We start from the raw sequence: 15,364 nt of genomic DNA on the forward strand, positions 1-15,364 counted from the left end.
TCCACAAGAACCCTTGCGCAAGATGTTCTTGCGCAAGAAGCCGCGAGTGTAGACATAGCCTTAGAGATATATCTAAAAGGAGATGTTAATACAAAGTTATAGGAGAGTGATAATATTACAGGGAATTATCCACAGTTGTCTGTATATGCAAATATATATGCAAATATCTTCTTTCACATTAATGGGCACGAATACAAAGATTAAGGCAAGACTACAGAACACACAGGCCCTATGTAAATCAGTTCTGCTGATGTTAATAAAATGCAATATTTTCCCCATTTCCAACCATATGACAGCAGTTTTAATGAGCAAGGGCAATCCAGGAATTTAACTACTAAAACACATCTCAGCAGAAATTGCGGAAGAGGCTCTTGCGCAAGAAGGAGCTGTCTACGCTGCCCCTTCTTGCGCAAGAAAAACGCTTTTGTGCAATGCCGTTACATCTATTACCTTTCAGGAAGAACGGCCTTGCACAAAAGGGTTTTTTTTGTGCCAGAAGGGGCCGTGTAGATGCTCCTTCTGGCACAAGAGCCTCTTCTGAAACAAATGGTGGCCCATTAGGTATGTAAATGATGCTCAGCGATATTCCATGCTTAGCCTCATTTGCATATTACTCACGCAAAAAGCCATGAGAGTAGACATAGACCTAGGCAGGTTAGGCTGAGATGGGAGGAGGCAGCGCTGGGGTTGAGGCTCCTCAGTGGTGCCTTGGCAGGGACCAGGGCATTGCAACCACATTGGGCAAGGTCAATGGCAGCACCTCCAGCCTCTGGGACGTCTGTAGCCTTTGCTGCAAGGGGACACAAAACCAGGTAAGGTTCCCCCTGATGCCCAGATCCCTCACGACCCAGCAGCCCCAGCTTGCTCCAACACCTTCCGTTCTCCCCACCCTCTCTCCTGGCCACACACGGCACTTCTTGGTGCGTGTCAAGCCAGGCCCTGCAAGGAGCCAGTGGGGCAGGAACCAGCCCTTGGAGCTCGGCTTGCACTGGAACCGGCAGTTTCCCACCACATCTCCCTTGAGAAGAAGCGACTTGTTCCCCTTCTTCTACCTCACGTCTCCCTTGTCTCTGTTCCCTTCAACGGTCTCTGCTGCCTCAGGACCCACCTCCTCAGGGCGCTGCCCCTCTGCCACTGGGCTGGGAGTGGGAAACTCCACAGTCTCTGCACTTGGGCTGAGAAGTCTCACGGGGACTCGTCTGTTGATGGGTTAGTCAGCCCGATGGCCAGCCGGATCCATTCCGTAGCGCTGCCCGAGAGGGAGCTTTCCCAGTCTCCACTGGTATTTCCTGGGGCTTTGTGTAGGGGGATTGGGCTTGGCCATCTTCTCTGCTGGAAATGCCTCTTCTCTGGAAAGCAGCTCCCAGGAGCTCATGGAACTTCTTCTTCTCAGCTTGGGAAAGGGACAAGCAAGGTGCGACGGGACAGGGGTTTATGTGATGATGACAGGGGTGCCAAAAGCAAATAAGAAATTATTTTTTCACCTACTTAAGAACCAGGGTGACAGAATGAAACTGGTAAGTAACCGAGTTAAAAAGGAAGCATTTTTGCGCCCGGTGGAACTCCTTGCCAGAGGATGTTGCAAAGGTGAAATCTACAAGAAGGTCCAAAAAAGAACTGGATAATTTAATGCAGGAAAGATCAATCAATGGCATTTCACCAGAATGGACAGGGCAAGTGTCCCTAGCTGATGTATATCTGAAGCTGGGAATGGAGGGAGCACGTAATAACTGTCTGTCCTGAGGATTCCCTCGGGACAATGAAATTGGCTGCTGTTGTGAGACAGGATCCTGGGCTAGTTGGACAACTGGCATGGCCCAGTCTGGCTGCTTTGATGTTCTATTTGGCTGTTCTTGTCCCCTCTGGGCAAGGGAGAATGGACCCCCCCTCATCCTGAAGTGGACAGAAAATGGCCTGCGAAAGGCTAGTGTAGGTGAGCAAAGAGACTTGTTTTATGTGTCCCTGATGGTCTAGTGGTTAGGACCCAGCCCTCTCACTGCTGTGGCCTGGGTTCAATTCCCAGTCAGGGAAACCAGCTGCAACTGTCCCAAAACATGTCCCTAGTCAATCTTCTTGCCACATGTTACAACAGCTGAGACCTAGCATGGGGCTAACTCTAACCCCTCACCCTTGGCTGGGCACTGCCTGGATTCAAGCCTCCCCAGTGCCAGCCTAAGGGCTCTGGAGAGGACAGGGCAGCTCCAGGGGCAGAGTCCTTTTTTCTGCAGTAGTTCAAACCCAGCCCCTTGGTTCCAACTAACTAACATTACTCCTCATTTTTTGCCCTCTGTGCCTCCCTCCCAACATCAACATACCCCAGCACATCCCCTTCCCTCTCCCCCTCCCCCTCCCCTTGCTGGTAACACAAACAGGACTTTTCCCTGTTGAAAGAACTAACTCTCTGGTTTTTATGTGGGGAATGTAGAACTGGGGAGGGGCTGGGGAAAGACCCTGGGAGGGGGAGGAGGCTGGGAGGAAGGGCTAAGGCTGGCACCTTCCTCTGGTGGTCCCACTGCCTCATGTCAGGGGCCTCAGCAGCGCTGGGGGGTGGCTCCAGGGGGAGAAGCTGGTTCAGGGGAACTTGAACTGCTGGGCCACTGAAGCAGGCCACCAGCAGCAGCCTCTGTGCAGGGCTCACACGCTCCAGGCCTCCCGGACATATTGAGTCTCCCCGTGTGGCTTGGGCTCCAGAGCCTGCCCCCCAGCTGGTGCCTTGAGGTAGCCACTGCAGCAGCAGGAATTTGGGCATCAGGTCCCCTGCTTTTGGGGATAGGAAGCCAGGCCCAGGCCCTTTTAGCCACTGGGGCTGTGCAGGCTGGAGCCTCCCCCTACCAGATCTCTGCCCTGCTTCCTGCAAAGCTCTCAGCCTTTTGCTTGTTTCTGCTTCCCTGTCCATAGCAGGCAGCTAAAGGAAGGGAAGTCACCAAACCAAACACCCTTGTGGCCAGCATGGGGCTTGAACACATGACCTTGGTGTTATTAGCACCACGCTCTAACCAACTGAGCTAGCTAGCCTACAAAAATACAGCTCACCAGTGGCCCTTTCAAGAGAGGCGCCTCAGGCAGCTGCAGGGACGTCTCTACAGCTGCCAATGGCTGTTCTCTGACAGGGCCACTAGCGACTCACTGTGACGTGGGCTGGCTAGTCCAGCTGGTTTGAGGGTTGGTCAAGGTGGCTGGCGGCCGGCAGACCCAGGGCAAAGAGAAGTTGAAATCTCTTGCTGCCAGCACCTTGCCTCCCAGCTTCTTCTCTGCCAGCAGCTGCAGAGTCCTGAGCGCTGCCCTTGACACCATGGGACCAACCTCCCCTCACTCAACTGGGCCAAGCTGGTGCCCAGTTCATCCCACTGGGACCTGTTTTACTTGGGTTCCTTCCACCCAGAGCCCCCTTCTTCTCCTGGGCTGCGAGGAGCATCACTGGGATACTCTCTCATATCCCAGCACAGGGCCATCTCTCCAGTGACAGGAGACGGGGCTGGTTTCAAGATTTCTTTTAGCGCAGCAGCAAGCAAGAGGAGATGCAGGAAAATCAACCCCATTTGCAAGCTTTGTGTGACAGGAGGGGTGTGAGCTGGGGAACCTGCCCCCCCCAGAAGGGCATTTGGGTGCACCCAGGGGCAGCAAGAATTCAGTCCCTCAGGCGAGTGCATTGGGGACAATGTGTGAGCCCTTCCATGAGCATTTTCTGCTCCCACTGGGAAAGGCAGCTGGGCAGGACCAGCCTGCAGCCCACGTCCCTTTCAGCCCCAGGTGCAGGAGGTAACAGAGAGGGGAGGAAAGTCCATGGCCAGAGCCTCCTCCCAGCAGTCTGGCCCTGCGCAGAGTCTGTGCATGATGGCGCCTCTCCCAGCAGGGCGATGGCCTGTTCTCTGCAAAGTGCTCAGCTGGTTCATTTTTTTGCAGGCCCATTGTATGTGTCCCTGGTGGCTTCATTTATAGTTTTCAGTCTTTACATTTGCATCCCTTTTTGGAAAGAGGGTGCAAGTGTAAACATACCCTAAGTAGCGAGAGTTGGCCTCCGTCAGTTGAGCCTGGCTGTGTCCCTACTTCAGGAACCCAAAGGGAGCAAAGAGCAGAAGTACTGGAAGCTGGTGGGGTACCCTCTGAATTTGATTTAGTGAGTCTTAGTTGGACTTGCTAAATCAAACTCCGGAAGATTGAAAGATAGTGGCCATTCCTCCCCCACTGGGTGTGATTCTTGTTCTTCTGCACAGCACAGCCCAGGCAGACCAAGGACCTTCAAATCACACCCTTGCTGAATTGATGGGAATAGAAACCAGACACAGCAGATTTTAACTTGTTTCAGTTGAGATGGGTTTGCCTGGTTTATGCGCATTGACACAGAAACACATTAGGGCTACGTCTACACTGGCACCCTTTTCCAGAAATGCTTAAAATGGAACCGTTTTCCGTTATAAGTATTTCCGGAAAAAGCGCGTCTACATTGGCAGGATACGTTTCCAGAAAAGCACTTTTTCCGGAACAGCGTCCGTGGCCAATGTAGACACGTCATTTTTGCGAACGTGGCTTTTTTGTGGAAAAGACTACTGAGCTGTCTACACTGGCCCTTTTCCGGAACAGTTTTTCCGGAAAACGACTTTTGCCCGAACAGGAGCAGCATAGTTTTTCTGGAAAAACACTGACAATTTTACAGTAGATCGTTATTGCTTTTCTGGAAAAGCAAGCGGCCAATGTAGACAGCTAGCAAGTTATTCTGGAAAAGCGGCTGCTTTTCTGGAATAAGTGACCCAGCTTAGACACAGCCCAGGGGTTTGAAGTAATCTCTGCACATCAGAAATGCAGAGTGAGATGCAACTGGAGATGCAAAGGTTTCAAAGAAGTTGATCAACCTCTCAGGGGGCACTTGGAGTTGAAACAGGGACCCTTTTGCCTATAGTCAAACACTTTACCACTGAGCTACACCCCCGTTACACTTGCTTCTTTGCATCCAGTGTTAGGAAATTAGCCGCTGGCAGCAGTGTCTGCAGGAGCAGGTGGTGCCTTGCACACATGGCGGGGGGAGGACGGCCCTCTATGGGGTCAGACATGTGTGGTGTCCCCCCACCTACAATCAGCATGACACGTCACGATAGCGCATCACCCCCTGTGCTCCCGCCTGCCCTGTGTGTGTTGCAACATCACAGCACTCGCCTGATGTTCCCTCCCCGGTGCCCGAGGACATTTGGGAGGCCTCCTGCATCTGGGGGACCGGTTCCAGGGTGAGGGTCACGACGTTCCTGGAATCCTCCTTCTCCTCATCCTGGAGCTGCTGGTCATCTGGGTGGTCATCCTGAAGCTGCGGCCGCTGCTGCCCAGGTGTCTCCATCCCAGACTCCACAACTGTCCCTGGAGACAGGGTTCCCCAACCCCCAGGACTTGGTCCAGTTCCTCATAGTCTGCACAGTGCTGCGATGCTTCTCCAGTGCGGGAACTGCGCTCACAGGTCCTCACATACCCCTGCCGCTATTCCTTGACTTTGGCTCTGACTTGGTCTGGGGTGGGGGGAGGTGGCCTTTCTTTGCAAGGCCGTCAACCATTCAGCCATAAATATTTGCATTCCTCCGCCTGGACTGCAGGGCCTGCAGAGACTCCTCCTTGGACCACAGCTTTATCTCTGGCCCCTACCATGAGAGTGCCCAGCACTTGCTGCCACTTGCTTGCTCCTGCGATGTATCCCCGGAAGGGCCAGAGGGGTCTCTGGGGGCTTGTGCCTGTGACATGGCTCTCCAAGAGGCTGGAAGCGCTCCATCTTAGCCGACTGGATAGCGAAATTATACTAAAATAATTGGTTAAGGTAGAACTAAGCGGTACTTGAATTTCTCTTTATAAACTGGGGTCCAAGAAGGACACCAGCAAGAAGAAGGAAAAGGGGAGAAGAGAAGAGGAAGGAAAAGGGAAAGGAAGACCAAGAAGGAGGAGGGAAGACCTTGAAGCAGAACTCACTTCCAAGGCAGCCTAAGAGCAGAACGGCCGGGACTCCTCTGCACAGCTGTTGCAATGGTTTGCTGTGTGAACTCTGTGGCAGGTGACATTAGGGCTGTGCACTGGGATTATTTACCAGTTTCCCTGGATCCATTTTGCCCAAAGCTGTGATGGCCGAGTGGTTAAGGCGTTGGACTAGAAATCCAATAGGGTTTCCCTGCGCAGGTTCAAATCCTGCTCACAGCGAGGACTGTGTTTTGCCCACACCTCTACCTTGGGCAACAAGGGCCTCTGTGAGTTACCAGCAGTGGGGCTGTTACTGTTGGCATCAGGACTGGGTTAAGGGTTGAGCTAGTGGGGCAGCTGCCATCAGGCACTGCCTGCCTGGCTCCTGGCAGGCTGCAGCAGTTCCCTGGGGCTGCATTAACCTCCCCAGCACCTGTCAGCAGTGCCCTTCCCCATGCAGCTGTGGGGCTCTGCATGGCCTGCCCCAGGGGACCCTGGGTTGCACGCCAGTGATGGTGGCAGGGCCAGGCTGGGCAGCACAAGAGCATCCTGCCACCACAAGCTCCATGCAGGGAGGGGGAGGGGCTGTATATGCACTGTGCAGCCAGGGTGGAGCCGCACATGCACCATGAGCTGGGGGCAGTGCCACATGCCCAGAGCACTAGAATGGCTCAGACTGTCTGTGGTCAGTGTGGTCAGCATCTAACTAATTGCACCATTAGGTCATGTCTTCATTCAGGTGGAGATTTCATCCATCTCCCAGAGTTTGATTTAGCAAGTCTAGTTAAGACTCGCTAAATCAAACCCAGAGGGCACCTGCACCAGCTCTTTGCTGCCATCCTACTTCCACTGTTAGGACACCAGCAAACCAACTCCTGATATGTGTTGGGATATGGTGGAAAGAAGAGACACATTAGCCTCACCACAAGGCACCACTGGGAGTTGAACCCAGGACCTTCTGCTTTCAAGGCAGCTGCTTTAGCCAACTAAGCCACAGTGCCCTCCTTCAAAATAACCCTCAAACTGTTCTACTTTATGGTTCCAGAGAACATGTTCCCATTCCAAAGTGCCGCCGTTCACCGTTCCCCTCCAGCTCCTGCTGTGTCTTGAGGTCTGCGCAGCCTAAGACGTTAGATTGGCAGCTGGAACCCAAAACCTTTTTGGCAATTGTAGCCCCAGGCCCCAAAGGGACAGACACAAGGCAGCCGCCTGGTCCTAAGGCCTGGCCTGCAGCCAGGGGGAGGAAGAAGAATCTCTCCTTTCAGGTGGAGTTGAATCAGCAGCCCAGCTAGCTCAGTTGGTTAGAGCCTGGTGCTAATAATACCAAGGTCATGGGTTCAAGCCCCATGCTGACTACAGAGATGTTTGGGGAGGGATAGCTCAGTGTTTTGAGCATTGGCTTGTTAAACCCAGGGTTGTGAGTTCAATCCTTGCAGAGGCCATTTGGGTCAAAAATTCATCAGGGATGGTACTTGGTCCTGCTGAGAAGTCAGGGGACTGGACTTGATGACCTCTCAAGGTCCCTTCCAGTTCTAGGAGATAGGCAGTCTCCATTATTATTATTTTTTTTTTAAAAAAAAGCAACCTAAGGGGCCTTTGCTGATCCCCAGCCACAGGCCTCTGCTCTGCCAGCTGAGCTTTGGAAGGGGCTGGGGCAGGCTGCTTTGCCCAGGTGGCCCTTGGGTGAGTGTTGGGGCAGGAGAACCCAGCAACACAGGGGGCTCTAATGGGCGCTTCACCTGCAGAAGGACCCTTGAGTGAAACCAGGCAGAAACACAGTGTCGTGCTGCCCCTTCTCCTGCCTGGGCCTGGCCTCCCTCCCCCGCCCGGCACCACAGAAAGCCCCTTGGCAGAAGCCAGAGGCCTCAGGCCTGTCCCCTCTGAGGGGCTTGTGCCTTGGTCCTGGCTCTCTTGGCTGCCCTGCCCCCTGAGCGCTGCTGGCCAAAGGAGGCAGCCAGGCAGGAGAGGGGGGAGGAGCAAGTCCCGCTGAGGCCGACAGCTCGGGCTCAAGCCTCCAGCCCCAGCACAAAACCTTCAGCCGGGCCCGTGTGGCTCCCTCCTGCCCCCGCACACGCTCACAGGGGGAAACGTGCCCCATGTTCCATCCCCGCGCCAGGCCTGGGCGACGGGCTCAGCCCTCGAGCAGCCCACAGGGCCTGTGAGGGACGGACTGAGAGCAGGGCCCCACTGACACCCCCCGTCCTGCCCCACTGGCCTGCGTGCGGCGCTGGCGCGGGACAGGCAGGAACGGCAGCCGGGGAGAAAGCAGCTTGGATTGATGGGCGAGTCTCACTTGCTGACCAGACTCCCAGGCCCTGGGCTCTGGGGACAGCCTGGGGGGGGGGGGGGAGCGGGGAGGAGAGAGGGTGTGAAGAAATTCCAGGGGGGGGGCATGAGGGTTTTCAAAAAGCAGGGGGTAGTGATGCTGAAAAGTTTGGGAACCACTGCAAGGGGACAACCCAGCAGAAACTCAAAGTGAGTGCTGCAGGTGAGGTTTGAACTCACAACCTCAGCATGTCTCCTACAAGTACTGCCTTATAAGTACTGTGCGCTGACCCATTGCACCACTGGAGCAGATATTTGCAGTGTTTCTTCAAAGTCCTTAGATTGAAAAAGTCAAGTCGCACAAAGTGGAATTGAAGTTTCTGCCTGTGCCCTTGTTCTTTCTTTTCACAGGCGGAGCCAGGGGGCTCTGCACATCCAGAGACCCCTCCCTCTTCCTCCCTGGCCTCTGAAATAACCCACCCTAGTGGGGCACAAAGCTGCTGGAGGCCAGAGCACGAGAGATGAGTTGTAAGTGGGTCAGTGCTCCCTTTGCACATGAGAGGTAGCAGGATTCATTCCCATCTTCTCCCACTGCTCGCTGGTGCTGAGGGGCCAGCCCCTTTCCTGCTGCCCCAACTCTCATTCCCACAATGCACTTTGTGCAGGGACCGATGGTCATGGTCAAGGCGTGTGGCTGGGAACCAGGACCCTTCCCAAAGTATACAACTCCCCTGCCCCCCCGTTCTGCTCACACTCTCTGGCTGCCTCCAGCATGGGCTGAGCTCAGGGGTCAGATGGGCAACCTGCCTTGATGCTGTGATGCCATCGGTCACCTGAGCAGAAGTCGGCTCACAAACCTCTAATGGGCCTCAGACAAGCAAAACCCTCGTTAGTGAATCTCAGGGAAAGGAAGCTGAAAAGCCTGGAGCACAAGGACCTCCCAGCAACCACCCCAGCCCGTCCCACTGAGATTTAAACTCAGATTGGAGGATTCAGAGTCATTAGTGCTGCCCCTTACACCTGGGACCTAGACAGAAGGCCTGGGGTAGACACCTGGGACACTCAGTTCTCAGTCTGGCCTCTGCTCTCCTGGCTTCCCTCCGGCTGCTTCATCTCTCAGGACTCTCTGGCTACGTCTACATGGCACGTTTATTTTGGAATAAGCTCTTCTGGAGCAGTTATTTGAAAATAGCACGTCTACACTGCAGGGAAACCTCAAAATGAGTCTGAGGAGGCTTCCCTAATGTAGACGTGTTACCTTGATTTAGAGCCCCAGGGGGAATAACTTAGAATGGCCCTGGGGAGGGGATATTTTGAAATAGCAGAAGTGGAGCATGTACATGTGCCTCATTTTGAAATAGCTATTTCAGAATAGGCATTTTTCTGCGTACAGTGAGGTCTACAGAAGTTGGAATCAGCCATCCGTTATTTCAGAGTTATTTCAAAATAACGGAATTGCTGTGTAGACTCTTGCCTTGTTATTTTGGAATAACGGCCATTGTTTCAAAAGAACTTTTCTGTGTGGACAGAACCTCTGTCCTGCCCCAGTTCTGATGCTTTCTGGACAAACTCCATGTTAGGACCAGTCACAATCTGGGGTCAGTGAGGGTCCATCCCACCTGAGATGTGTGTTCTACAAAAGCCTCCTGTTCCCCACCCACTTCTCAATACTGGCTGAAGACACTTTTTTTCATATGGGGGTGTAGCTCAGTGGCAGAGTGTTTGACTGCAGCTCACATGGTCCTTGGTTCAAATCCAAGTGCCCCCTGCAAGAGTGTCTATTTAATAGAGACACTTCCTTTGTATATGAACTCTTTGAATGAATACAAACCTGTAGGCTACATCTACAGGGCAGGGTTTTTGCTCAATGTTCTTGCACAAAAACGTGCAGAGCACAGCACGAGTGTTCTTGCATAAGTAAATTTGCACTACATCATTGGAAAACAGTGCTTCTTCCAGAAGAGTTATTCCTCTCCCCATGAGGAATAAGCCCTCTTGCACATCCCTGGGGGAGCTCTGCAATGTGACCCTGGCTCCCAAGGCAGCAAGCACAGAATCCCCCTCGGCCAGCGTGAGAGGCTCCGACCAGCCTGGTCTGAATCTGGCTGAAGGGCTGGACGATCCCGCTGCTGGAGTGTCAGAGCCCCTGTCAACCGGCCTGTGTTTGTCCCCTCCCCCACCAGGGAGGGCAGGGCAGGGCCCACACACCCACCAGGAGTCTCAGGCACGTCTCTCGCACCCAGAGCACTGAGATGACCATGGAGCAAGTCTCGGTGGCCAGTGTGTGGTACCCAGGGGCTCTCTCCTGTGAGCTATGACTGCTCCAGGGGAGTCTCACACAGAGGTCTTGGGATCACAAGCTCCCTGTCACTCCCATCATGCAACAGGGGCAGGTCCAGCCTGGTCTGTAAAAGCTGCTCTGGAAGTCAGAGAGCAGCTAAACTGACTCAGGTGGGATTTGAACCCACAACCTTTAAATAACTAGCTTGGCTCACACTGATGGCTACAGATTAGAAATCCAACACCCTTGCCATTGCATCACAGCTCACAGCACCTCTCAGCTCTTCTCTCTGCTTTGCAGCAGGGCAATTGCTAGGGCAGAAGAAAGGGAACAGCTGAACCAGAGGAACACACGCTCCCCCCCCCCCACACTCAGCCCCCCCATACCCAGCCCCCTGCTCAGAGCCTCAGCCGTAGCTTAAACCTGGTTCCAGAGAGAAGAGGCCAATGCAAACAGCCCCATGGCAGAGAGATAGTCAACATGTCAGTGGGTGGGGCAGGGTGCTGGGGGCAGATCTTGGCCTGTTCAGTGAATGGCTCCATGGCCCTGTCTGTACAGCAGAGACAGCAATATTCGCAGGCCCCCCAGAAAGATGCTAGTTTGATGCTTCACCCCAGGGCCTAGCAATGAGCCCCCAACTCCCCCTGTGCTCTAGGAGCCAGGTTTGCTGTGTGAATTATGTGGGGCAGGTGCTGTCAGGCCTGGACACTGGGATTATTTACCAATTCCCCCGGCCCTCTGGCACTGCTAAGATCAGGGCTGAGTGGTTCAGGTTTTCGATTAGAAAAGCAATAGACTAAGCAGGTCCACAAAATCCGCAAGCTCTGCAGCCCCAGAAAAGTAAATGTGAACCTCAGTCCTCCCTGTCCCTGCCCTTCACGCCATGGGGGCTGGAACGCCAGAGGAGGGAGGTGTCTTAGTTGGGGGGCACATCACAGAGGGCTGGGGGCCTTTGGAGGAGGTTTTTTGTTTCTCACTTTCGTGGTCCCTGATTTTTCTGTGGGTCAGTGGCCCCCAACCCAGAAAAGGTTCCCCACTCCTGCCATAAATAAAGCAACATTGAAACCTTTTGTGCTGGCCGCAATGTTTTTCCTTTCTTTACAATAAAGTTTGATCAACTAACATGAGACAGTTCAAACGCTGAATCATTTAATGATTTAAATTAAACTGTTCTCCCCAGCTGCAGCCCTAGCAAAATGGCTGGGGTGTGATTATGTCATTAGTGGCGAGTGTCCATTAGTAACCAAGAGTCCATGGAAAGGTTTGGGGAGGGCAGGGGCTCAGCAAAGGGGTGGGGTCTTGGGGAAGGGACGGGATAGATCCTGGCTTGCCCTGACATTTAAAAGGTGACCTTGGGAGCATGTGGCCCCCTGAGCAGCCTCTGATGTTCCCTGCATGAACCCCAGAACCAGCCCTGAGTGACGGGGAGCAGCTCACACATGCCAAGGAGCTGGCCAGGGGCAGGACATGAGCCTGCAAGGCAGCAGTGACATCACAAGGGCCCCCTGAGGGCAGAAGGGATTGAGGGTCCCAGCTGGGAGTGTCTCTGTGGAAATTTCCCCTTTCCCCAGGCTGCAGTGGGAGGGGCTGGGGTAGGCAGGGGTACAGGAGGGGCTGGCACTGAACTGAAGAGAGATCTGGGAGAAGCAAGAGGGAGGGCTGCAAACATCTGATGAGAATGGGATTCAAAGCATGCATGTAGAGCACAATGGATTAGCAGTCCATCGCCTTAACCACTCGGCCACCTCATCTGAGTTGTGGGGGTTTGTTTCAAACTACTCAAAGCCATCACTGCCAGGAACCTTTGTGCCACTTGCTGACTGGCCAGGGATACCCAGGACTGGAAGGTTTTGGCTTTTCACAATGTTCCCTGGGCTGTTGTACAAAGCTCAATGCTCGTAACAAACCCAAACACCCCCTGGCTACATCTACCCTGCAGGCTATTACAGGTTCTGCTCTGTGGAGAGGTTTGAACTCGAACCCCACTCCCGACACACCCACTTCTTTCCCCACAAGGAACGGCCCCATTTCCATCTCTCCAGGGACAGGAGAAGGGCTCAGCCTGTTTCATTTTCTGCAGGAACGAGTGGGATCCATGCGCCCTGTTCCCCAGTGAGAGATATGTGTCCTCTTCCCCCCTTTCTACAGACACAGCAGGCCAGGGGGCTATGAGCCTCCAGAGGCCCCTTCCTACTTGGCCTCCCACAACGCCGGGGTGAAAAGCTGCTAGACCCCAGCCCTCCTGGGCCAAGCCATGGCAGAGGTAGCAGAATTCACTCCCATCGTCTCCTGCCTGTGCCCTGGTACTGAGGGGCCGGCCCCTTTCCTGCTGCCCCAACTCTTATTCCCACAATGCACTTTGTGCAGGGGCCATTGGTCTTTCTGCCAAGGTGCGTGGCTGGGAGCCAGGACTCAGGACCCTTCCCCCAATCCCCCCTCTGACCTGCTCACACTGTCTGGCTGCCTCCAGCACGGGCTGAGCTCAGGGGCCAGGTGGGTGACCTGCCCTGCAGCTGTGATGGCATCAGGCCCTTCCCGCCTGCCTGCTCAGTCTGGAGATGGAGCTCCAGTGGCCTCAGACACCCAGCAAGAGGAACAAAACTCTCTTTATTGAACCTCAGGGCATGGAAGCTGAAGCACCTGAACCTTGTAATAATCAGCTGAGCCCCAGCAGGTCCCACTGAGATTTGAACTCAGATTGCAGGATTCAGAGTGCTGAGTGCTGCCCCTTACACCATAGGACCTGTGGTGTGAAAGTGCAGTGGGCACCTCTGACTCTCAGCTCTCAGACTGGCCTCTGCTCTCCTGGCTCCCTCCAGCTGCTTCATCTCCCAGGACTCTCTGTCCTGCCCCAGCTCTGCTGCTTTCAGGGCAAATCCCTGGTTAGAACCAGTCACACTCTGGGGTCAGTGAGGGCCCCTCCCACCTGAGCTGTGTGTCACACAAAAGCCTCGTTTCCTGCTCCGTTCCCAACACTGGATGCAAACACATGGTTGCTCTGGGGGTGTAACAAGTGCCCCCTTAGAAAGCTCATCAATCGAAATGAAACTTTTACATCTCCAGCTGTGTCACACTTTGGATTTCTATTGAACAGGGATTCTTCAAATGACCACAAACCCCTCACGTGCTCTAGTGCCAACGCACATAAACCAGACAAACCCGCCCCTCAGCTGGAACCATTTCAAACTGGCTCTGTGTGTGTGTCTGGTTTCTGTTTCCATCCATTCAACAAGGGTGTGATCTGATCTGGATGCCCATTGGCTCGTCCTTACTCTCCTTTGGCCGTGTCCTGCAGAAGAACAAGGACCTGGGGATGAATAGCCACAATCGATCTTACAGCGTTTGATTTAGCAAGTCCAAGTAAGACTCACTAAATCAAACCCAGAGGCCACCCCCACCAGCTTCCAGCACTTCTGCTCTTTGCCCCCTTCGGCTTCCTGCTGTGGGGACATGGCCAACTCCAGCTATGTAGGGAGGGATGGCAGGGAGAGCAGACACATTGGCCAGGCACCACTGGGGGCTGCCTCCCTCACCTCCCCCACACCCAGCAGCTGCTTGGCCAGCTTAGCCATGGGGCCGCTCTCTGAGGCTTCACTCCCAGCTCCTCCACCTGTTGCCATTGCAAGGGAAGGGGGACGAGAGTCACTCTCCACGGTTGCAGGAGCTGCAGAGGTTGCACTCGCAGGGTCTCTGGGCACTGACACCCCCAGGGAATCACAAGGGCACTTGGCGCTGGCTCGCCTGTCCCAGCAATTGCAGTCAGAGCCCTGCCTTGCCAGTGCCAGGTACAGCAGCCTCTCAGGGTCTAGGTTGGAGTCCCCAGGTGGGGGCCCGGCCTCCTTCCGTTTGGTCCCTTCCTGAGGCCACAAAACTGACAACAGAGAATTCCTTTGCCCTGCAGCAATCTCTGTTGGCCAAAGGGTTAGCAACCGAATATTTGCCAAGTTTAAGTGCAGTGGCAGAAACCCCTTTTACTTGTGTTTCTGTGGTGTAGTGGTTATCACATTTGCCTAACATGCCATAGGTCCCTGGTTCAAAGCCAGGTAAAAACACAGGGTCTGCTCTTATTGTGGGTGCCCACAAGGCAGTTCCAGGGTCTGCCCCTGGTGCAGGGCTGGGCAGCCTGTGTGCTGGTTTTCAGGAGCATGTGGGAGACAGTGAAACAGGTTAGGCTGAGATGGGAGGAGGCAGGGCTGGGGCTGAGACTTCGCAGAGATGCCTTGCCTTGGACCAGGTCATTGCAGCCACACAGTCCAGGACCAACCCTGCAAGTGCCACTACTGTGGCTGTTCACCTTTGGGGCAGTGTGGCTGGTGCGTTTGCCGCACGGGGACACAAAACTACATAATGTCCCGCCTCATGCCCAGTCCCCAGCCACCTCGTTCTCCTGGCTTTCTTACCACCTAACACCCCCCGCTTCCTTTGACACTCTCCCTTGTTCCTACTCCCCCACCCTGCTCCTTCAGCCACGTTCCTTCTGCTCCCTCTCTCCTGGCCACACACGGCTCCTTGGCGCTTCTCAAGCCAGGCCCTGCAAGGAGCCACCAGGCAGGAACCAGCCCTTGGAGCTCGGCTTGCAACAGATCTGGTAGTTTCCCAGCACATCTCACGTGAGAAGAGGTGACTTGTTCTCCTTCCTTCTGACCTTACGTCTCCGCTCCCTTTAAAGGTCTCCACTACCTCGGGACCCGCCTCCTCAGGGCGCTGCCCCTCTGCCACTGGGCTGGGAGTGGGAGACTCCACAGTCTCTGCACTTGGGCTGAGAAGTCTCACTGGGACTCGTCTGTTGATGGGTTAGTCAGCCCGATGGCCAGCTGGATCCATTCCGTAGCGCTGCCCGAGAGGGAGCTTTACAAGTGCCCAGTGGTATTTTCTGGGGCTCTGTGTAGG

The 15,364-nt window shown here is 54.4% G+C and overlaps 1 protein-coding gene and 4 non-coding genes across 8 annotated transcripts in view; 4 read left to right on the forward strand and 1 right to left on the reverse strand.

Annotated features, from left to right (window-relative positions):
• The window catches only part of LOC142824070 (zinc finger protein RFP-like), a 246,383-nt gene that overhangs the window by 21,058 nt on the left and 209,961 nt on the right, over positions 1–15,364 (forward strand). The gene's annotated exons all lie outside the window — the stretch shown is intronic.
• TRNAE-CUC (transfer RNA glutamic acid (anticodon CUC)) lies at positions 1,960–2,031 on the forward strand. Its single transcript has one exon. It is a non-coding gene; the product is annotated as a tRNA-Glu (tRNA).
• Positions 6,087–6,168, forward strand: TRNAS-AGA (transfer RNA serine (anticodon AGA)). The gene has a single exon. It is a non-coding gene; the product is annotated as a tRNA-Ser (tRNA).
• TRNAS-UGA (transfer RNA serine (anticodon UGA)) lies at positions 6,856–6,929 on the reverse strand. Its single transcript has one exon. It is a non-coding gene; the product is annotated as a tRNA-Ser (tRNA).
• Positions 9,890–9,961, forward strand: TRNAC-GCA (transfer RNA cysteine (anticodon GCA)). Its single transcript has one exon. It is a non-coding gene; the product is annotated as a tRNA-Cys (tRNA).

Source organism: Pelodiscus sinensis, chromosome 28, assembly GCF_052426305.1.
Source record: "Pelodiscus sinensis isolate ZL-2025 chromosome 28, ASM5242630v1, whole genome shotgun sequence".
Classification (NCBI taxonomy): Eukaryota; Metazoa; Chordata; order Testudines; family Trionychidae; genus Pelodiscus; species Pelodiscus sinensis.